Genomic DNA, 17267 nt, shown 5'->3' on the forward strand with positions numbered 1-17267 from the left:
TGATGAACACAAATGCAAAAATTCTCAACAAGATACTAGCCAATAGGATCCAACAGTACATTAAGAACATTATTCAAGTGGGATTTATCCCAGGGATGCAAGGCTGGTTCAACACTCGTACAGCCATCAACGTGACAGATCATATGAACAAGATAAAAAACAAGAACCATAATATGATCCTCTCAATAGATGCAGAGAAAGCATTTGACAAAATACAGTCCATTTCTGATTAAAAATTTTCAGAATGTAGGGATAGAGGGAATGTTCCTCAGCACCTTAAAAGCCATCTACGAAAAGCCCACCGCAAATATCATTCTCAATGGGGAAACACTGGGAGCCTACATTCAGGAACAAGACAGGGATGTCCACTCTCACCACTGCTATTCAACATAGTACTAGAACTCCTAGCCCAGCAATCAGACAACAAAAAGAAATGAAAGGCATTCAAATTGACAAAGAAGAAGTCAAACTCTCACTCTTCATAGATAAAATGTTACTGTACATAGAACACCCAAAAGACTCCACCCCAGGATTGCTAGGACTCATGCAGCAATTCAGCAGTGTGGCAGGATACAAAATCAATGCTCAGAAATCAGTGGCATTTCTATACACTAACAATGAGAATGAGGAAAGAGAAATTAAGGACTCAATCCCATTCACAATTGCACCGAAAAAGCATAAGATACCTAGGAATAAACCTAACCAAAGAGGTAAAGACTGCAGAACACTTCTGAAAGAAATTGAGGAAGACACAAAGAGATGGAAAAATATTCCATGCTCCTGGATTGGAAGAATTAATAATGTGAAATGTCAATGCTACCCAGGGCAATTTACACATTCAAATAAATCCTTATCGAAATACCATGTTGGAACAAATCATCTTAAGATTCCTGTGGAATCAGAAAAAAACCCGAATAGCCAGGGGAATACTGAAAAAGAAAACCAGAGTCGGGGGTATCACAATGCCGGATTTCAGGTTGCAATACAAAGCTCTGATCAAGACAGTGTGGTACTGGCACAAAGACAGACACATAGATCAATGAACAGAATAGAGAACCCAGAAATGGGCCCTCAACTCTGGTCATCTAATATTTGTCAAAGCATGAAAGACTATCCACTGGAAGAAGGACAGACTCTGCAATAAATGGTGCTGGGAAAATTGGACAGCCACGTGCAGAAGAATGAAACTAGACCAATCTCCTACAACAGACATGAAGATAAACTCAAAATGGATGAAAGATCTAAATGTGAGACAAGAATCCATCAAAATCCTAGAGAAGAACACAGGGAGCACCCGTTTTGAACTTAGCCACAGCACAAACTCTTGCAAGATACATCTATGAAGACAAGGGAAACCGAAGCAAAAATGAACTACTGGGACTTACTCAGGATTAAAAGCTTCGGTGCAGCAAAAAGAAACAGTCAGCAAAACTAAAAGACAACCTACGGAATGGGAGGAGATATTTGCAAATGACATTTCAAGATAAAGGGCCAGTATCCAAGATCTATAAAGAACTTATTAAACTCAACAGCAAAGAAAGAAACAATCCAATCCTGAAATGGACAAAAGACATGAACAGAAATTTCACCAAAGAAGACGTAGACATAGCCAACAAGCACATGAGAAAATGCTTCGCATCACTTGCCATCAGGGAAATACAAATTAAAACCACAATGAGGTATCACCTCACAGGAGTGAGAATGGGGAAAATTAACAAGACAGGAAACAACAAATGTTGGAGAGGATGTGGAGAAAGAGGAACTCTCTTGCACTGTTGGTGGGAATGTGAAATGGTGCAGCCACTCTGGAAAACTGTGTGGAGGTTCCTCAAAGAGTTAAAAATAGAACTACCCTAGGACCCAGCAATTGCACTGCTGGGAATTTACCCCAAAGATACAGATGCAGTGAAACGCCGGGACACCTGCACCCTGATGTTTATAGCAGCAATGTCCACAATAGCCAAACTGTGGATGGAACCTCAGTGTCCATCGAAAGATAAATGGATAAAGAAGATGTAGTATATATATATAATATTCTTCAGCCATTAGAAGTGATGCATACCCACCATTTGCTTCAACGTGGATAGAACTGGCGGGTATTATGCTGAGTGAAGTAAGTCAATCGGAGAAGGACAAACATATGGTTTCATTCACACAGGAAATACAAAAAAAAGGGAAAGGGATTAACGGGCAGCCCGGGTGGCTCAGTGGTTTAGCACTGCCTTCGGCCCAGGGTGTGATCCTGGAGACCCAGGATCGAGTCCCACGTCGGGCTCCCTGCATGGAGCCTGCTTCTCCCTCTGCCTGTGTCTCTGCCTCTCTCTCTCTCTCTGTGTCTCTCATGAATAAATAAATAAAATCTTTAAAAAAAAAAAAAAAGAAAGGGATTAAATGGGAAAGGAGAGAAAATGAGTGGGAAATATCAGAGAGGATGACAGAACATGAGAGACATCTAACTCTGGGAAAGGAACGTAGGGTAGTGGAAGGGGAGGTGGATAGGGGGATGGGGTAGCTGGTTGCCAGGCACTGAGGGGGGACACTTGACGGGATGAGCACTGTGTGATAGGCTATATTTTGGCAAACAAAACTCCAATAAAAATATACAGAAAATAAATACATAAATAAATAAATAAAATAAGAAAAGGAAAGAAAAAAAGATCTAAGAAAAATTTAACACCTCTGATATCCTAGATTATTAAATAATAAAAATCTCAGATCAAACCCCCCAAATCCACACTAAAAAACTAAAATAAATGAGCAAACTCAACATAAAGAAAGCAGAGGGAAGGAAAACTATTATATTATGATAGAAATAAAATAGAGAAAAAAATGCAAAAGAAGAAATTTTTAAAAACTCGGTTTCTTGAATTAAAATTTTTTCAAATTGACAACATTTTGCTAGGCAGTCAAATGAAAGAGAGAGCTGGGGGGAAGGAGGGAGAGAGAGGGACAAAATTTTTTTTGTTGTTTATTTATTCATGAGAGACACACAGAGTGAGGCAGAGACACAAGCAGAGGGAGAAGCAGGCTCCATGCAGGGAGCCCGATGTGGGACTTGATCCCAGGACTCCAGGATCACGCCCTGGTCCGAAGGCAGGCGCTAAACTGCTGAGCCACCCAGGGATCCCTAAACAATGTTTTAAACATTTGGGTTTTTTTTAAAGATTTAATTTTTGTATTTGAGACACAGAGAGAGTCACAGAGATAGCAAGAGAGAGCAGGAGCTGATGGGAGAGGGAGAAATAGGTTCCCCACTGAGCAAGGAATCTGATGTGGGGCTAGATCCCAGGACCCCATGATCATGATCTGAGCCAATGGCAGATGCTTAACCAACTAATCCACCCAGCCTCCCCCCATTCCGCCCCAAAGAGACCCATATTGAGACACACTTCAATAGTAGAAAGTCAAATGAAAAAAGAAAGCCTTGAAAGCAGCAAGAGAAAAGTGATGTGTCATGTACAAAGGAGCTTTTATGAAGTTATAAGCAAAAACCATGCAGGCCAGAGGCAGTGAGGTCATATATTTAAAAGATGAAAGAACAAAATTTCAGCCCAGAGTACAGATATAGGTAAACCTGTGCTTCAGAAATGAAGAAATTATAGCCTTCCTGGAGAAACAAATGATGAGGGAATTCATTAAGTCTAGAGTTGCTTTATGAGAAATGTTGAATTCAAATTGAAATAAAAGGACACAAGATAAAAACATGAAGCCATATGAAAATATAAAATTTTCAGATGAAGTAAATATATGAATAAATAGAGAATCTTGTATATGCCAATTTTGGTGTGTTTAATTCTGGAATATAATTTCAAAACCAAAGCCATAGAAAGCACTGAAAATATATGTAATGAGTACATAAAATATAAAAATGTAGTTTGTGTTATCAATAACATAAAGTCGGTGGGGCAGCACTGTAAAGAACAGTTTCCATGTGATTGAAATTGAGTTCCTATTCATTTTAAATATATTGTTCTTTCAGATATTTTATATATTTCTCATACCACAAAGAAAATGTATATAGAATACACATAAAAGGAGATGAGAAGAGAGTCAAGGCACAACACTAGAAAAGTAACAAAATATAAAGGAAATCAGTTAGAGAGGAAATGAGGACCAGAAAACATACCAAGTATATAGAAAACAATTAAGATAATGACAGTAGTAACTATTTCACCATCAATAATTATTTTAAATGTAAGTGGATTAAACTCCTGAATAGAAAACACAGATGGGCATAATATTGTTTTTTTTAAAAGGGACTTAAAGGGGCACCTGGGTGCCTCAGTGGTTGAGTGTCTGCCTTTGGCTCAGGTCATGGTCCTGGGATCCTGGGATCGAGTCCCACATAGGGCTCCCCACAGGGAGTCTGCTTCTCCCTCTGCCTGTCTCTCTCTCTCTCTCTCTCTCTCTCTCTCTAAGGATGAAAAAAATCCTATGCCAATGGGAACCACAAGCAAGCAGGGGTCTGATAATATCAGACAACACAGACTTTAAGTTCAACAGAAAATACAAAGAAGGACATTATATAATAAAAGAGTTAATTTACCAGAAATATATAATAATAAATGTATATGCACCAAATATCAGAACCAATAAACAAATGAAGCAAACATTGATAGAATTTAAGGGAGAAAAAGACAAGAACACAACAATAAAGGAGACTTTAATAATCACATTGAATAATGGATGGAACAACCAAACAAAAGATCAATAAAGAAGCAGAAGACTTAAAAAACACTATTGAACAATTGGACTTAATAAACATATAGAAAAGCAGAATACATAATCTACTCAAGTGCATATGCAATATTCTCCAATATAAACCACATATTAAGCCACAGAACAAAATTAAAAAGATGGAAATAATACAAAATACCTTTTTTTAAACCATAATGGAATGAATCAGTAGCAGACAGAAAACTGAGAAATTCACAAATACGTAGAAAGTAAACAATACAGTATTCAACAACTGATAGACTGAAGAATTGAAAATAGGACTTATAAAACATATTGAGAAAACAAAACAAAACAAAATCTACCAAATCTTATGGAACACAGTAAAAGTAGTGCTACGACAGAAGTTGATAGCTGTGACCACTTATATTTAAAAAGAATCATCTCCAATCAAAAATCCAAAGCTATCGTCACAGAAGTAAAAAAAAAAAGGAAATGTTAACCCAAATCTACAGAAAGTAATAATATTAGAGCAGAATCAACCAAAGAGAAGAAAAATTTAAAAAAACTAAGTAGGCTTGGTAGCGGCGTGTGAGCGGGCCAGGCAGGCGGCCGAGTTTTCCAAGAAATAACTTCACCAAGATGTCCAGTGATAGGCAAAGGTCCAATGATGAGAGCCCCAGCACTGGCAGTGGTAGTTCAGATGCAGACCAGCGAGACTCGGCCGCTCCAGAACCTGAAGAACAAGAAGAAAGAAAACCTTCTGCCACCCAGCAGAAGAAAAACACCAAACTCTCTAGCAAAACCACTGCTGTTATCCACTAGTGCTAAAAGAATTCAGAAGGAGCTAGCTGAAATATCTCTTGATCTTCCTCCTAACTGCAGTGCTGGGCCTAAAGGAGATAACATTTATGAATGGAGATGGACTATACTTGGTCCACCAGGTTCTGTATATGAAGGTGGTGTGTTTTTTCTGGATATCACTTTTTCATCTGATTATCCATTTAAACCACCGAAAGTTACTTTCTGCACCAGAATCTATCACTGCAACATCAACAGTCAGGCAGTCATCTGTCTGGACATCCTAAAAGACAACTGGAGTCCTGCTTCGACTATTTCAAAGATTTTGCTGTCGATTTGTTCTCTTTTGACAGATTGCAACCCTGTGGATCCTCTGGTTGGAAGCATAGCCACTCATTATTTGACCAACAGAGCAGAACATGACAGGATAGCCAGACAGTGGACCAAGAGATATGCCACATAATTTACAGAACTTGTATGCAGTGTGAAGGAGTGGAAGGCCCCTTCCCACTATGCTGCAAGTCTTTATAGCTTTTACAATACGGACTTCTGTGTAAATGTTATACTGATTCCTTTTGTTGTTGTTATACTGATTCTACTCTCTGCCTTTATCCTTTGGAGACTGGGAGACTCCCCAAAAAGGTAAATGCTATCAAGAGTAGAACTTTGTAGCTGTAGATTAGTTATGTTTAAAATGCCTACTTGCAAGTCTTGCTTCTTTGGGATATCAAAATGTATTTTGTGATGTACTAAGGATACTGGCCCTGAAGTCTACCGAATATTATAGTGCATTGTAGCCTAATTCTTTATCTATATGAAGTTATAAAAGTAGCCGTAGTTGACTAGGAATTATGTCATTTGTATTAAACTCAGATCTATTTGTGAATATGTGGTTCATGTGTTGTGAGAAATGTTGTACCTTTTACCTTTGTCAGTTTGTAATGAGAGGGTTTCCTTTTACCCTTTGTAGTTCAGAGAGCACCTGATGTATCATCTCAAACACAATAAGCATGGCATAGTTTCCTGTCGTAATATTTTAAGTCACTCCTGTTAGAGGGTGTGTCTGAGATGATTGTTGATGAAATAAAAATGTGGATATGAAGACTGACTATTAAGGACGAGTACGAATAAATGAATTGTTAAATTGAAAAAAATAAGTAGGCTTTTTGAAAAGATCACTAAAACTGACATCAGTGAGATTAACAACTACAAAAAACAAAACAAAACAAACAAAAAAACAAGACCCAAATACTAAAATCAGAAATGGAAGAGGAGTTATTACCACTGAGGTCACAAGGAAGAAATAAAGCAGTATAAGGAAATACTGTGGAGGAGAGGTTGAAGATGGCAACAGAACAGGATTACCTTAGGCTCATCTCTTTCCTCAAACACAACTAGATAACTATCAAATCATTCTAGATACCCCAGAAATCAATCTGAAGCCTGACAGAAGAAACTCCACAACTAAAGGAAGAGAGGAAGCCACACTGAAGAAAGTAGAAAGTGCAGAGACATGGTTTAGGGGAGAAATGGATCTTGGGTGCTGTAGATTGGGCTGGGGGGAGCGGGGGATTGGGGGTAAGAGAGCAAGAGTGAGAGCAGAACGAGAGCGAGAGACAGAGAGAGAGAGAGAGAGAGAGAAAGGGAGGAGCACAAAATGGAATGCAAGAGGAGAACATTTCCCCAAAGCCATTGGCAGGGAAAATGAGAGGAGAGGGGCTGATTTTCATCAGTTTTTCAAACAGCAGGGCGTAAAGACTGGAGTTTTAAAAGTCACCAGGCTTGGCTGAGACAGAACCCTGAGGGCAGGGTTCTGCCCTACTCCTGGAGAGAAGGTGGGCAAATAATACTGGGGCAGACACTGTGGAAACAGCAATCTGGAGAATGCCTGGGGCTACACAGAAAGGAGAGGCAGCATTCAGGGATTGGCCCCTTAAGACACAGGACATTTCCAATGCCTACCCCTCAGCATAATCACAAAACCACCTGCAGTAAGCAGTGCAAGCACCAATGCGGGTGTCCTAACCTGCTCACACCAAGTCCCACACGCTTGCAGTCATGCAAGACTGCCCCTCTTGGTCAAGCTTGCCTCAGTCCCAGTGTGGCAGGCCCCTTCCCCCAGAGGACCAGCTGAAACCTCCACCCACACCATATCCCTTGAACAGAATTCTACACAGCTTCAAATCTAGTCGAAATAGCATTGGGTCTCATTTCACAAGCAGACCAGAGTACATTTAGTTAAAATTCACCACACCGGCCGAGGACCAAACACTGCCACTACAGGCAAGGAGAGTCTCTGCAGAAGACCACCCTGAAGGACAGAGCAGCCAAAACACAACAGCAGAGTGAAGGCAGCACACACCGGAGAGACTCCCTGAAGTGTCAGGCCCTGGACACTCTATGACCTCTTCTTCATGAAGTCATTACTCTCAAGAGCAGGAAATATAATGGGCTTTTCTAACACAGAGAAGAAGGCAGAGACTTCGACAATGCACCAACATGGAAGAATTCATCCCAAATGAAACAACAAGGTAAGGTCATGGCCAGAGATCCAGGTGAAACAAATGTAAGTAACATGCCTGATGGCCAATTTAAAGCAACAAAAAAAGAAAGAAAAAAAGAGAGATCGCATGAACGGGAATAGATAACAAGAGAAAAAAAAAAGCTAACAAAGAAAAAAAGAGTTAAAAAACAAGTCAGAAATGAAGACAAATACTGAGAGTGGAAATAAGCTTGATGCAATGGACATAGGATGGAAGAAGCAGAGAAATGAATCAGTGATAAAGAAGACAAATAATGGAAAATAATGAAGCTGAACAAAAGAGAGAAAGAAGAATTATGGAACATGAGTATAGACTTAGGGAACTCAGTGACTCCATCAAATGTAACATCATTCATATTATACGAGTCTCAGAAGAAGAGAGAGAAAAGGGGGCAGAAAATATATTTGAAGAAATAACAGCTGAAAATCTCCCTAATCTGGGGAAGGAAAGAGACACTCAGATCCAGGAGGTACAGAAAAAAATCCCATCAAAATCAACAAAAGCAGGCCAACACCAAGACATCTTTTAATTAAATTTGCAAACTATAGTGACGAAAAAAGATCTTAAGAGAAGGTAGACAAAAGTACATAACTGACAAGGGAAGACCCATAAGACTAGCTGCAGATCTTTCAACAAAATTTGGCAAGTGGGAAGGGAGTGACATGACATATTCAACGTGCTGAATGGGAAAAATACCCAGCAAGGCTATCATTCAGGGTAGAAGGAGAGATAAAGAGTTTCCCAGACAAGCAAATACAAAAGGACTTCATGACCACTAAACCAGCCCTGCAGAAATATTAAGGGGGACTGTTTGAGTGCAAAGGAAAGACCAAAAGCAACAAAGGCAAGGAAGGAACAGAGAAAATCTCCAGAAACAATGACAAGCCAAATAACAAGATGGAAATACATACACGTCTACCAATAATTAATGAATATAAATGGACTAAAAGCTCCAATCAAAAGACATGGGGTGTCAGAATGGACTAAAAAAAAAAAAAACAACAGGACCCATCTATATGCTGCATGCAAGAGATTCATTTTAGACCTAAAGACACCTGCACATTGAAAGTGAGAGGATGGACAAATATTTATCATGGAAATGGATGTAAAAAAAAAGCCAGATTAGCAATATTTATATCAGACAAACTAGACATTAAACCAAAGATGGTAAAGAAGCACACTACACTATATCATAATAAAGGAGACAATCGGGACACCTGGGTGGCTCAGCAGTTGAATGCATCTGCCTTCGGCTCAGGGTGTGATCCTGGAGTCCCAGGATCGAGTCCCACATCGGGCTTCCTGCATGGAGCCTGCTTCTCCCTTTACCTGTGTCTCTGCCTTTCTCTGTCTCTCATGAATACATAAATAAAATCTTAAAAGAAATAAAAATAAAGGAGACAATCCAACAATAATATCTAACAATTATAAATGTGCACTCAACATAGGAGCAGCCAAATATGTAAAACAATAACAAAAACAAAAGAAGCTCATTGATAATAATACAAAAATAGTATGGAAATTTAACATGCCACTTACATCAATGGAGAGATAATCTAAACAGAAAATCAACAAGGAAAGAATGGCTTTCAGTGGCACACTGGACCAGATGAACTTAACAGATATATTCAGAACATTTCATCCTAAAGCAGCAGAATACACATTCTTTTCTCTCATTTTTTTAAAGATTGTATTTATTTATTCATGAGAGACACAGAGAGAGAGGCAGAGACACAGGCAGAGGGAGAAGCAGACCCCTCGCAGGGAGCATGATGCAGGACTCGATCCCAGGACCCTGGAATGATGCCCCAAGCCAAAGGCAGGCGCTCAACCACTGAGGCACCCAGGCCTCCCCGCACATTATTTTCAAGTGCACTGGGACCTTCTCCAGAATAGATCACATACTAGGTCACAAATCAGGACCAAGTACTAAAAAGTACACAAAGATTGTGATCATACCATGCATATTTTCTGACCACAATACTATGAAAGTTGTAGTCAACCACAAGAAAAAAAACCTGGGGAGACCACAAATATATAGAGGCTAAACAACATGTCAGAAAAGAATGAATAGGTCAACCAAGAAATCAGGGAAGTTATTTAAAAAAATAATAATACATGGACACAAATGAAAATGAAGCACAATGGTCCCAAACCGTTGGGATGAAGCAAAAGTGGTCCTAAGAGGGAAGTATAGAGCAATAAATGCCCATCTTAAGAAGCAAGAAAAATCCCCAAAACAACTTAACCTTACACCTAAAGGAGCTACAAAACAACAACAACAAACCAACAAAGCCTAAAGCAAGTAGAAGGAAGGAAATAATGAAGATTAGAGCAGAAGCAAAGGATATAGAAACTAAAAACAAACACACACATACTACAAAACAAAACAAACGAACAAAACCCCAATAGAACAGATCAAAGAAACCAGGAGCTAGTTCTTTGAAAAAAATAAAATAAAATTGATAAGCCTCTAGCCAGACTTATCAAATAGAAAAGAGGAAAGATCCAAATAAACAAAATCACAAATGAGAGAGGAGTAATAACCAACACCACGGAAGTACAAACAAATCTAGGAAAATATTATAAAATACTATATGCCAAGGATTCAGACAACCAGAAAAAAAGATGGATAAATCCTAGAAATCTATAATCTACCAAAACTAAAAGAAAAAGAAATAGAAAACTGCAAGAGTAAAGAAATCGAATCAGTCATCAAAAAAAAAAAAAAAAATCCCACCGTTCGAATGTTCAGGGCCACCTGGCTTCACAGATGAACTTTCCCAAACATTTAAGAAGAGTTAATACCTATTTTTCCCCAACTATGTAAAAGTAAAATAATAAAAAAAATAAAATGGAAAGGGAAATTTCCAAATTCATTCTATGAGGCCAGAAGTACCCTGATACCAAAACTAGATAAAGACTCAACTAAAAAAGAAAACAACAGGCCAAATATCCCTGATGTATATGGATACAAAAATTCTCAATAAAATACTAGCAAACCAAATCCAACAGTACATTAAAAGATTCATTTACCACAATCAAGTGGGATATATTCCTGAACCGCAGGGGTGGTTCAATATTCACAGATCAGGGCAGCCCAGGTGGCTCAGCGGTTTAGCGCCGCCTTCAGCTCAGGAGATCCTGCAGACCCGGGATCCAGTCGTATGTCAGGCTTCCTGCATGGAGCCTGCTTCTCCCTCTGCCTATGTCTCTGCCTCTCTCTCTCTCTCTCTCTCTCTCTCTGTGTGTGTGTGTGTGTGTGTGTGTGTCATGAATAAATAAATAAAATCATAAAAAAAATATTCACAGATCAATCAATGTGATACACCACATTAATAAAATAAATGATGAGAACCATTTGATTATTTCAATAGATGCAGAGAAAGCATTTGACAAAGTACAACAACCTTTCAAAATAAGAACCCTCAACAAAGTAGGAAGAGGAAACATACCTCAACCTAATTAATACATGAATATATGAAATATACCAAAAACCCACAGCTAATATCATCCTACTAGATGGAAACCTGAGAACTTTCCCTCTATGGTCAGGAACAGGACAGGGATATCCACTCCTGCCACTGTAACTTAACATTGAAGTCCTAGCCACAGAAATTACATAACAAAAAGAAATAAAAGTCATCCAAATCAGCAAGGAAGAAGTCAAATTTTCACTATTTGCAGAAGACACAATAGTCTTCGTAGAAAACCCAAAAGACTCCACCAAAAAATTGCTAGAACTGATACACAAATTCAGAAAATCACAGGATATAAAATCAACGTACAAACCTGTTGCATTTCTATACGCCAATAATGAAGCAGCAGGAACGGAAATCAAGGAATCAAACTCATTTGCAAATGCACCAAAAAACATAAGATTCCAAGGAAGAAACCTAACCAAAGGGGTAAAAGTTCTATATTCTGAAAACTATAAAACATTGATTAAAGAAATTGAAGATGATACAAGGAATTGGAAAGACACTCCCTGCTCATGGATTGGAAGAAGAAATATTGTTAAAATGTCTATGCTACACAAAAAGCAATCTACACATTTAATGCCATCCACGAAGATCATTTTTCACAGAGCTAGAATAATCTTAAAATTTGTATGGAGCCACAAAAGATCCCAAATAAATGAAGCAACCTTGAAAAAGAAAATCAAATCTGGAGGCATCCCAATTCTGGACTTCAACTTACATTACAAAGCTGTAGTGATCAAGACAGTATGGTACTGCCACAAACATGGATACCTAGATCACTAGAACAGAATAGAAAACTCAGAAATGAACCTACCACTATATATGGTCAACTAATCTTCTACAAAATAGGAAAGACTATCCAAAGGGGGGAAAAACAGTATTTACAACAAATGGTGTTGGGAAAACTGGACTAACATGCAAAAGGAAGAGATAAGACAGGAAGCCATTAAATTTCTAGAGGAAAACACAGGCAGTAACCCGTTTGATGTTGGCCTTAGCAACTTCTTACTACATATGTCTCCTGATGCAAGGGAAACAAAAACAAAAATAAACTATTGGGACTTCATCAAAATAAATAGCTTCTGCACAGCAAGGGAAGCAATCAGCAAAACTTAAATGCAGCCTAAAGAATGGGAGAAGATATTTGCAAATGACATATCTGAGGTTTGGAATCCAAAATCTATAAAGAACTTAGCAAACTCATCATCCCCTAACATCAAATAATACAATTATAAAAATGGGCAGAAGACATGAATAAACATTTTCCAAAGAAGACATGAAGATGGCCAAGAGACACATGAAAAGATGCTCAAAATCACTCATCACTGGGGAAATACAAATCAACGACACGAGAAACAACAGGTGTTGCTGAGGATGTAGAGAAAAAGGAACCCTCTTACACTGTTGGTGGGAATGCAAACTGGTGCACTAACACTGGGAAACAGGATGGAGGTTCCTCAAAAAGTTAAAAATAGAACTACCCTATAATCCAGCAATTGCACCACGAGGTATTTACCCCCAAAACACAAAATATTAATTAGACATAATGCAAGCATCCTAAGATTTTACCAGCATTATCTACAATAGCCCAGTTATGGAAAGAGTCCAGATGTCAAAGACTACAAAATAGATAAAAAGAGGTGGTGTATATATACGACAGAACATTACTCAGCCACAAAAAAGAATGAAATCTTGCCATTTGCCAAAACATGGAGGGAGCTAGAAAACATAATGGTAAGCAAAACAAGTCAGTCAGGAAAGACAAATACCATTATGATTTCACTCATATGTAGAATTTAAGAAAGAAAACAAATGAGCGTAAAGAAAGAGAGAGAGAGGGAGAGAGGCAAACCAAGAAATAGACTCTTTTAACTATAGAAAATAAACTGATAGTTACCAGCAGGGAGGTGGGTGGTGGGGTGGGTTAAATAGGTGATGGAGACTAACGAGTGCACTTGTGATGAGCACTAGACGTTTTAGCCAAGTGTTCAATCAATAAATTTTACACTTTAAATTATATTATACTGTATGCCCATTAACTGGAATTTAAATAAAAGCTTAGAAGAAAAGAAAAATTCTACCAACAATTGTTGAACAATAAATTGGATAACTTACAAGAAATGGATAAATTCTTCAAAACACTCAACTACTAAAACAGAAGCATGACTAAATGGGAAACCTAAATGGACCTTGTGCTAAGTAAACAGATTGAATCGCTAATCCAAAAACATCCAAAAACTAAAACTGCCCGGGTCCAAAGGTTCACTGGTGAATTAAAATGACAACAACAACTACTGCTACTACTACTACAACAAAACACGTAAATGAGAATTTATGCCAATCTCACCAACCTCTTCAAAAAGCCCAAAGAGGATAAAACATATCCCACTCATTCAATGTGGCCTGCATTTCCCTGATATCAAAACCGGACAATAGAAAAACAACAAAAGCTAGAGAACAATATTCATGTTATATAGTCACATAAAAATCCCTAGAAAAATACTGGCAAATCATATTCAACAGCACACTAAAAGAAGGATTATACAGTGGGACCTAGTGGAATTAATTCCTGAAATGCAAGGATGGTTCAACATGTACAAATCAATCATTGAAATGGACTACATTAACAGAATGAAGAAAAAGACACAGGATCATATCAATGCAGAAGAAGCATTTGAGAACATTCCACACCCTTTTATCACACAAAAACAATTTAAAAAACTAAAAGATGGGATGCCTGGGTGGCTCAGTGGTTTAGAGCCTGCCTTCGGCCCAGGGCATGATCCTGGAGTCCTGGGATCAAATTCCACATCGGGCTCCCTGCATGGAGCCTGATTCTCCCTCGGCCTGTATCTCTGTCTCTCTCTCTATCTCTCTCTCTCTGTGTCTCTCATGAATAAATAAATTAAAAATCTTAAAAAAAAACTAGAAGACAACTCTCTAACCATATATATAGAAGCCATATATAGAAAGCCCACAGCAAGGTCACCTAGGTGACTCAACGGTTAAGCATCTGACTCTTGATTTCAGGTCAGGTCATGATCTCAGGGTCATGAGATCGAGCCCCCTGTTGGGTTCCCCACTCAGCGGGGAGTTTGCTTGAGACTCTCTTATTCTCTTTCCTTCCACCTCTCTCTCTGTCTCTCTGTCTCTCTCTCTCAAATAAATAAATAAATCTTAAAAAAAACTAACAAATGAAGAAAGCCCACCACAAACATCATACTGAATAGAGAACCCAAAAACATTTACTCTGATATAAAAATCCGAAAAAACATGACTGCTCTTGACAATTTTATTCAACAATAAAGTGGAATTTGTAGCCAGGACAATTAGGCAAGAAAGAGAAATAAAATTTGGAAATGAAGGTCTAGAATCATTTATACGTGGAAATAAAATAGTCTTGTATGTAAGAGAATCTAAAGATTTACCCAAGAAAATGTTAGAACTAATAAATTCAGCAAATTTGCTGGACAAAAAATAATCTACAAAGTAAATCAGTTGAAAAAAAAAGTAAATCAGTTGTATTTCTATTCATTAGCAATAAAAAATCCTGAAAGGAAATTTAGAAAATTACTCCTAAAACAAATAATCCAAATACTTGCATGGAACCACAGAAGACCTAGATTATCCAGAATAGTCTTGAGAAAGAAATATAAAGCTGGAGGCATCACACTTCCAGATTTTAAACTATATTAGAGGGACGCCTGGGTGGCTCAGCAGTTGAGCATCTGCCTTCGGCCCAGGGTGTGATCCTGGAGACCCGGGATCAAGTCCCACCTCGGGCTCTCTCCATGGAGCCTGCTTCCCCCTCTGCCTGTGTCTCTGCCTCTCTCTCTCTGTCTCTCTCTCTCTGTGTCTCTCATGAATAAATAAATAAAATCTTAAAAAAATTTAAAAAATAAACTATATTAGAAAGCTAGCATGATTAAAACAGTGTGGCATTGGCATAAAAACAGATACATAAGTCAATGGAAAAGAATAAAGTGTCCAGAAAAAAATATATATATGTGTGTGTGTGTGTGTGTGTGTGTGTGTGTGTACACAATACTGAATTAATTTAGAGGAAGACAAGAATATATAATAAATATTTTTATTTTTTATATAAATATTTATATTTTTTAAATAAATGGCTACTGGAAAAATGGGCAGCTACATGCAAAAGAATGAAGCTGGATCACTATCATACACCATAGATAAAAATAAACTCAGAATGGACTAAAGAGTTAACATAAGACCCGAAGCCATAAAATTCTTAGAAGAATGCACAAGAGGCTAAGCTCCTTGACATCAATCTTGGCAATGATATTTTTGGATTGGACACCAGCAGCAAAGGCAACTAAAGCAAAAATAAACATGGGGGGCTACAGCAAACTAAAAAGCTTCTCAACAGCAAAGGAAGCTATCAGCCAATAAAGAGGCAACCTACAGAATTGGAGAAAATATTTACAAGTCATATATTTGATAAAGGTTTAATATCCAAAATATAAAAATATCTTACACAACTCAATAGGATAAAAAGCAAATGATCCAATTAAAAATGGGCAGGGGGGGAGGGTTCCTGAGTGGCTCAGTGGTTTAGTGCCTACCTTCGGCCCAGGATGTGATCCTGGGGTCTCAGGATTGAGTCTCATGTCGGGCTCCTTGCATGGAGCCTGCTTCTCCCTCTGCCTGTGTCTCTGCCTCTCTCTCTCTCTCTCTCTCTGTCTCATGAATAAATAAATTTAAAAAATCTTTTTAAAAAAATGGGCAGAGGATCTGAATAGTTATTTTTCCAAAGACAAACAAATGGCCAATAGGTACATGAAAAAGTGCCCAGCATTACTAATCACTGAGGAAATGCACATCAAAGCCACAGCAATATATCACCTTAAGCCTGTTAGAATGGCTATTACAAAAAACAATAATAATAACTGTTGACTAAGATGTGGAGTATAGGGGACCCATGTGTACTGTTGGTGGAAATATAAGCTAGTGCAATTAGTACAGAAAACAATATGGAGTTTCCTCAAAAAAGTTAAAAATAAATTTGGCACATGGTCCAGCAATAATTACATTTCTACATATTTATCTATAGGAAATGAAATCATGATGTCAAAGAGTTATCTGTATCTGTAGCCCCATGTTCATTAAAACATTATTTACAATAATCAAGACATGAGGACAACTTAATTGCCCACAACAGATGAATAAAGAAAGAGAATGTGATTTTATATATAATATTTCATATATTATATATAATTGGATATTATTCAGCCACAAAAAATGTGAAAACCCTCCTTTTGTGACAATATGGAGGAAACTTGAGGGCCTTATCCTAAGTGAAATAAGTCATCCAGAGAAAGACAAATACCATATGACCTCACTTATATTTGAAATTAAAACAAACACAGAAACAAAATCCCTCACAAATATAGAAAATGTATTAGTGGTTGCCAGAGTTGGAAGTGGTTCTTTGGAAAAGATAAAAATGGACAACCTCTAGCAAGACTGACATAAACAAAAGGAGAGAAGAAACAAATCATCAGTATAACGAATGAAAAGGACTGTCACTACAAGTCTTACAGACAACAGAATAATAAAAGAATACAATGAATAACTACACAAATGAATATGACAACTTACAAGTCTCACCAATTTGTAGGAAACAAATAACTATCACAACTCATCTGATATGAAATACATAGGTTTAATATTCCTTTAATTGTGATGGAAATAGTTTCCATATTTATATTTTAAAAACTGTCAAAAAGAAATTTCCTGGCCTTGA

The 17267-nt window shown here is 37.8% G+C and overlaps 1 long non-coding RNA gene and 1 pseudogene across 1 annotated transcript in view; both read left to right on the top strand.

Annotated features, from left to right (window-relative positions):
• Positions 1 to 17267, top strand: part of LOC140627477 (uncharacterized) — a 47653-nt gene that overhangs the window by 26363 nt on the left and 4023 nt on the right. The gene's annotated exons all lie outside the window — the stretch shown is intronic.
• LOC140628684 (ubiquitin-conjugating enzyme E2 E3 pseudogene) lies at positions 5302 to 6001 on the top strand (annotated as a pseudogene).

This window comes from Canis lupus, chromosome X (genome assembly GCF_048164855.1).
Source record: "Canis lupus baileyi chromosome X, mCanLup2.hap1, whole genome shotgun sequence".
In the NCBI taxonomy this organism is placed as follows: Eukaryota; Metazoa; Chordata; class Mammalia; order Carnivora; family Canidae; genus Canis; species Canis lupus.